The sequence below is a fragment of the Nuphar pumila genome, chromosome 12, assembly GCF_984573655.1.
Source record: "Nuphar pumila chromosome 12, dmNupPumi1.hap1.1, whole genome shotgun sequence".
NCBI lineage: Eukaryota > Viridiplantae > Streptophyta > Magnoliopsida > Nymphaeales > Nymphaeaceae > Nuphar > Nuphar pumila.
In genome coordinates this window covers 76735966-76743593 of record NC_143260.1, presented here as the reverse complement: position 1 = coordinate 76743593, position 7628 = coordinate 76735966, and positions in this window count along the sequence as shown.

The following is a 7628-nucleotide window of genomic DNA, read 5'->3' as shown; positions in this document are numbered from 1 at the left end:
TTCATAGTGATTATATCATGCATATATGTGTTCCAAGGTTGTCAAAAAAAATTCAGAGTGATTCAATCATGCATATATGTGTTATAAGGCTGTCAAATAAATTTCATAGTGATTCAATAATGCATATATGTGTTATAAGGTTGTCAAAAAAAATTCATAGTGATTGAATCATGTGTATATGTGTTCTAAGTCTGTAAAAAAAAATTCAATTATGCATATATGTGTTCTAAGGCGGTCAAAATAAATCATAGTGACTCAATCAGGCATATATATGTTCTAACGTTGTCAAAAACATTTCATAGTGATTTAATCATGCATACATGTGTTCTAAGGATGTCAAAAAATTTCATAGTGATTCAATAAAGCATATCTATTTTCTAAAGCAGTCAAAAAAATTTCATAGTGATTCAATCAAGCATATATATTTTCTGAGGCTGTCAAAAAAATTTCATCATGATTCAATCATACATATATGTGTTCTAAGGCTGTCAAAAAAATTTCATCGTGATTCAATCATACATATAAGTGTTCAAAGGCTGTCAAAAAAATTCATAGTCAATCAAACATGCATATATGTGATCTAAGATTGTCAAAAAAATTACATAGTCATTCAATCTTTCAATCTTGCATATAAGTGTACTAAGGTTGTCAAAAAAAAATTCATACTGATTCAGTCATAAATATATGTGTTCTAAGGCTGTAAAAAAAATTCATTGTGATTCAATCGTTAAGATATATGTTCTAAGTTACCCATAAAAATTTATGGTGATTCAATCATGCATATATGTATCCTAATTTGTCAAAAAAAATTATAGTGATTCAATTATCCATATATGTGTTCTAAGTTTGTAAAAAAAAAATCATAGTGATTCAATCATGCATATATATGTTCAAAGGCCTTCCAAAAAATTTTATAGTAAATTAATCAAGTATATATGTGTTCTAAGGCTGTCAAGAAAATTTCAATCATGCATATATATGTTCTAAGACTGTCAAGTTGTCAAAAAAAATCATAGTGATTTATTATTGCATATATGTGTCGTAAGCATGTCAAAATTTTTTTATTGTGATTCAATCATGCATATGTGTGTTCCAAGTCTATAAAAAAAAATTTAGCGTGATTCAATCTTGCATATTTGTGTTCTAAGGTTGTCAAAAAAAATTTATAGCAATTCAATCACGCATATATGTGTTTCCATGCTCTAAAAAAAAATTATTGTGATTTCATCATGCATATATGTGATATAGTGTTGTCAAAAAAATTTCATAGAGATTCAATTATGCGTATATGTGTTCTAAGGCTGTCAAAAAAAATTTATGGTGAGTTAATCATGTATACATGTGTTCTATGGCTTTCAAAAAAAATTCATATTGATTCAATCATGCATATATGTGTTCTAAGGCTGTCAAAAGAAATTTATAGTGATTCAATCATGCATATATGTGTTCTAAGACTATCAAACAAATTTCATAGTGATTCTATCATGCATATATGTGTTCTAAGGTTGTCGAAAAAAATTCAGAGTGATGCAATCTTGCATATATGTATCTTATGGCTGTAAAAAAAAATCATAGTGTCCAATCATGCATATATGTGTTCTAAGGTTGTCAAAAAAAAATTATAGTGATTCATTCATGCTTATATGTGTTCTAAGGCTATGAACAAATTGTCATTGTGATTCAATCAAGCATATATTTGTTCTAAGGCAGTAAAAAAAATTCATAGTGATTTTATCATGAATACATGTGATTTAAGTTTGTCAAAAAAAATTCAAAGTGATTCTATCTTGCATATATGTGTCATAAGGTTGTCAAAAAAATTTCATGGTGTTCAATCATGCATATATGTGTTATGAGGTTGTCAAAAAAATTTCATAGTGATTCAAACATGCATATATGTGTTCTAAAATTGTCAAAATAATTGCATAGTGATTCAATCATGCATATATGTGTTCTAAGGTTGTCAAAAAATAGTTATAGTGATTCAATCATGCTTATATGTGTTCTAAGGCTATCAAAAAAATTTCATAGTGATTCAATCATGCATATATTTGTTCTAAGGCAGTCAAAAAAATTCATAGTGATTCTATCATGCATATATGTGTTCTAAGGTTGTCAAAAAAAATCTAGAGTGATTTAATCTTCCATATATGTATCATAAGGCTGTCAAAAAAATTCATAGTGTTCGATCATGAATATATGTGTTATAAGGTGGTAAAAAAAAAGTCATAGTGATTCAATCTTACATATATGTGTTCTAAGGCTGTCAAAAAAAATTCATAGTGATTCAATGATGCATATATGTGTTGTATGGTTGTCAAAAAAATTTCATAGTGATTCAATCATGCATATATGTGTTCTAAGGCTGTCAAAAAAATTTCAACCATGCATATATGTGTTCTAAGGTTGTAAAAAAAAATTCATTGTGACTCACTCAAGCATATATATATTTTAACGTTGTCAAAAACATTTCATAGTGATTTAATCATGCATATATGCATTCTAAGGATGTCAAAAAAAAATCATAGTGATTCAATCTTGCATATATGTTTTCTAAGGCTGTCAAAAAAATTTGATAGTGATTCAATCATGCATATATGTGTTCTAAGGCTATCAAAAAAATTCCTAGTGATTGAATCATACATATATGTGTTCTAAGGCTGTCAAAAAAAATTCAGTCATTCAAACATGCATATATGTGATCTAAGGTTTTCAAAAAAATTACATAGTGATTCAATCTTTCATATAAGTGTACTAAGGTTGTCAAGAAAAATTCATACTGACTCTGTCATAACTATATGTGTTCTAAGGCTGTAAAAAAAATTTCATTGTGATTCAATCATGCAGATATGTGTTCTAAGTTACTCAAAAAATTTTTATGGTGATTCATTCATGCATATATGTGTTCTAATTTGTCAAAAAAAATTTATAGTGATTCAATCATGCATATATGTGTTCTAAGGTTGTCAAAAAAAATTCATAGTGATTCAATCATGCATATATATGTTCTAAGGCTGTCCAAAAAATTTCATAGTGAATTAATCATGAATTTATATGGTCTAAGGCTGTCAAAAAAAATTCAATCATGCATATATGTGTACTAAGACTGTCAAGTTGTCAAAAAAAATTATAGTGATCCATTCATGCATATATATGTTGTAAGCATATCAAAAAAAATTTATATTGATTCAATCATGCATATGTGTGTTCTAAGTATGTCACAAAAATTTTATAGTGATACATTCTTGAATATATGTGTTCTATGTTCTAAGGTTGTCAAAAAAAACTCATAGTGATTCAATCATGCATATATGTGTTCCAATGCTCTCAAAAAAATTTATTGCGATTTCATCGTGCACATATCTGTTCCAATGTTGTCAAAAAAATTTCATAGTGATTCAATCATGCATATATGTCTTCTAAGGCTGTCAAAAAAAAATTATGATGAGTTAATCATGTATATATGTGTTATAAGGCTATCAAAAAAATTTCATAGTGATTCAATCATAAATATATGTATTCTAAGGTTGTAAAGAAAAATTCATAGTGATTCAATCATGCATATAAGTGTTCTAACTCTCTTAAAAAAATTGATAGCGATTGATTCATGCATATATATATTCTACGGTTGTAAAAAAAAATTCATAGTGATTCAATCTTGCATATATATGTTCTAAGTTTGTCAATTTTTTTTTAAAGTGATTCAATCACGTATATATGTGTTCTAAGGTTGTCAAAAAAAAATTCTAGTGATTCAATAATGCATAAATTTATTCTAATATTGTAAAAACAAATTCATAGTGCTACAATCTTGCATATGTGTTATAAGGTTGTCAACAAAATTCATATTGATTCAATCATGTAAATATGTGTTCTAAGCCTGTAAAAAAATTTTTTATAGTGATTCAATCATGCATATACATGTTCTAAGGTTGTCAAAAAAATTTCATAGTGATTCAGTCTTTAATATATGTTTCCTAAGGCTGTGAAAAAAAATTTAGTCATTCAATCATGCATATATGTGTTCTAAAGTTGTCAAAAAATATTCATAGTGATTCAATCATGCATATATGTGTTCTATGGCTGTCAAAAAAATTTCATAGTGATTCAATCATGTATATATATGTTCTAAGGCTGTCAAAAGAATTTCATAGTGATTCAATCATGCATATATGTGTTCTAAGGCTGTAAAAAAAAAGTCATAGTGATTCAATCATGAATATATGTGCTCTAAGGATGCCAAAAAAAAAATCACAATGATTCAATCTTGCATATATGTATCTTACGGTTGTCAAAACAAATTTATAGTGTTCAATCTTGCATATATGTGTTCTAAGGTTGTCGAACAAAATTCCTAGTGATTCAAAAATGCATATATGTGTTCTAAGGCCGTCAAAAAAAATTTATAGTGATTCAATCATGCATATGTGTTCTAAGGCTGTCAAAAAAAATTCATTCATGCATATATGTGTTCTAAGGGTGTAAAAAAAAATTCATAGTGACTCAATCTTGCATATAAGTGTTCTAACATTGTCAAAAAAATTTCATAGTGATTCAATCATGTATATATGTGCTCTAAGGCTGTTAAAAAAAATTCATAGTGACTCAATCATGGATATATGTGTCCTAACATTGTCAAAAGAATTTCACAGTGATTCAATCATGCATATATGTGTTCTAAGGCTGTCAAAAAAATTCCGTAGTCATTCAATCAAGCATGTATGTGTTCTAAGGCTGTCAAAAAAATTTCAATCATGCATAAATGTGTTCTAAGTCTATCAAAAAAATTTCATAGTGATTAAATCAAGCATATGTGTGTTCTAACATTGTAAAAAAAAATCATAGTGATTCAATCATGTATACATATGTTCAAAGGCTGTCAAAAAAATTTCATAGTGATTAAATCAAGCATATATGTGTTCTAACGTTGTAAAAAAAAATCATAGTGATTCAATCATGTATATATTTGTTCAAAGGCTGTCTAAAAAAATTCCTAGTGACTCTATTATGCAAATAAGTGTTCTAACATTTCCAAAAAAAAAATTATTGATTCAATGTTGCATATATGTGTTCTAAGGTAGTAAAAAAAAAATCATAGAGATTCAATCTTGCATACATGTGTTCTAAGGCTATCAAAAAAATGTCAATCATGCGTATATGTGTTCTAAGACTGTAAAAAAAAATTATAGTGATTCAATCATGCATATATGTGTTCCAATGCTGTAAAAAAAAATTGTATCGATTGCATCATGCATATAAGTGTTCTAAGAATGTCGAAAAAAATTCATAGTGACCCAGTCATACATATATGTGTTCTAACGCTACAAAACAAATTCCATAGTGATTCAAACATGCATATATGTGTTCTAAGGTTGTCAAAAAAAATTCATAATCATTCAATGATGCATATATGTGTTCTAAGGCTGTAAAAAAAAATTCACAGTGATTCAATCATGTATATATGAATTCTAAGGTTGCCAAAAAAAATATATAGTGATTCAATCATGCACATATGTATTCTAAGGCTGTGAAAAAAAAATCATTGTGATTCAATCATGCATATATGTGTTCTAAGGTTGCCAAAAAAAATCACAGTGATTCAATCTTACATATATGTATCTTAAGGCTATGAACAAATTTTTATACTGTTTAATCAGGAATATATCTGTTCTAAGATTTTCAAAAAAAAATCATAGAGATTCAATCACGCATGTACGTGTTCTAAGGCTGTAAAAAAAAATCATAGTTTCTCAATCATGCATATATGTGTTTTGACGTTGTTAAAAAAATTGGATAGTGATTCAATCATGCATATATGTGTTCTAAGGATGTCAAAAGAATTTCATGGTGATTCAATCATGCATATATGTGTTCTAAGGCTGTCAAAAAAATTTGATAGTGATTCAATCATGCATATATGTGTTCTAAGTCTGTCAAAAAATTTGATAGTGATTCATTCAAGCATATATGTGTTCTAAGGTTATCAAAAAAAGTTCAATGATGCATATATATGTTATAAGGCGATAAAAAAAATTCATATTGACTCAATCAAGCATACATGTGTTCTAACGTTGTAAAAAAAATTCATAGTGATTCAATCACGCATATATGTGTCCAAAGGCTATAAAAAAAAATTCATAGTGCTTCAATCATGTAAATAAGTGTTCTAACGTTGTCAAATTTTTTTTATAGTGATTCAATCTTGCATATATGTGTTCTAAGGCAGTCAAAAAAAATTCATAGTGATTCGTGTTCTAAGGCTGTCAAAAAAATTGCATCGTGATTCAATAATGCATATATGTGTTATAAGGTTCCCAAGAAAATTTCAGAGTGATTCAATCATGCATATATTTGTTCTAAGGGTGTCTAAGAAATTTCATAATGTTTCAATCATGCATATATGTGTTCTAAGGCTGTGAAGAAAATTTCAATCAAGCAAATATGTTTTCTAAGGCTGTCAAAAAAAATTCATGGTGATTCAATCATGCGTATATGTGTGCTAAGGCTGTCATAAAATTTTCATATTGACTCAATCATGCATATATGTGTTCTAAGGCGGTCAAAAACAATTTAGTCATGATTCAATCATGCATATATGTGTTCTAAGGCTGTTAACAAAATTTCAAAGTGACTCAATCATGCATATATGTGTTCTAAGAGTGTCACAAAAAATTCACAGTGATTCAATCATCCGTATATGTGTTTTAATGCTGTCCATAAAATTTCAATCATGCATATATGTGTTATAACGTTGTCAAAAAAATTTCATAGTGATTCAATCATGCATATATGTGTTCTAAGGATGTCAAAAAAATTTCATAGTGATTCAATCATGAATATATGTGTTTTAAGGCTGTCAAAAAAAATTCATAGTGACTCAAACAAGCATATATGTGTTCTAAGGCTGTCAAAAAAATTCCATCGTGATTGAATCATGCATAGATGTGTTCTAAGGATGTCAAAAAAATTTCATAGTGATTCAATCATGCATATATGTGTTTTAAGGCTCTCAAAAAAATATCATAGTGACTCAATCATGCATATATGTGTTCTAACGTTGTCAAAAAAAATTCATATTGATGCAATCATGCATATTTGTGTTCTAGGGCTGTCAAAAAAAAATCATAGTGTTTAATATAAGCGTATATGTGTTCTAAGGCTGTCAAAAAAATTCCCTAGTGATTCAATCATGCATATATGTGTTCTAAGGCTGTCAAAAAAAATTCATAGTGATTCAATCATGCATATATGTGTTCTAAGGCTGTCAAAAAAATTGCATCGTGATTCAATCATGTATATATGTATTCTAAGGCTGTCAAAAAAATTGCATCGTGATTCAATAATGCATATATGTGTTATAAGGCTCCCAAGAAAATTTCATAGTGATTCAATCATGCATATATTTGTTCTAAGGGTGTCTAAAAAAATTCATATTCAATCATGCATATATGTGTTTTAAGGTTGTGAAAAAAATTTCAATCAAGCATATATGTTTTCTAAGGCTGTCAAAAAAAATTCAAGGTAATTCAATCATGCGTATATGTGTTCTAAGGCTGTCATAAAAATTTCATATTGACTCAATCATGCATATATGTGTTCTAAGGCAGTCAAAAATTTCTTATAGTGAT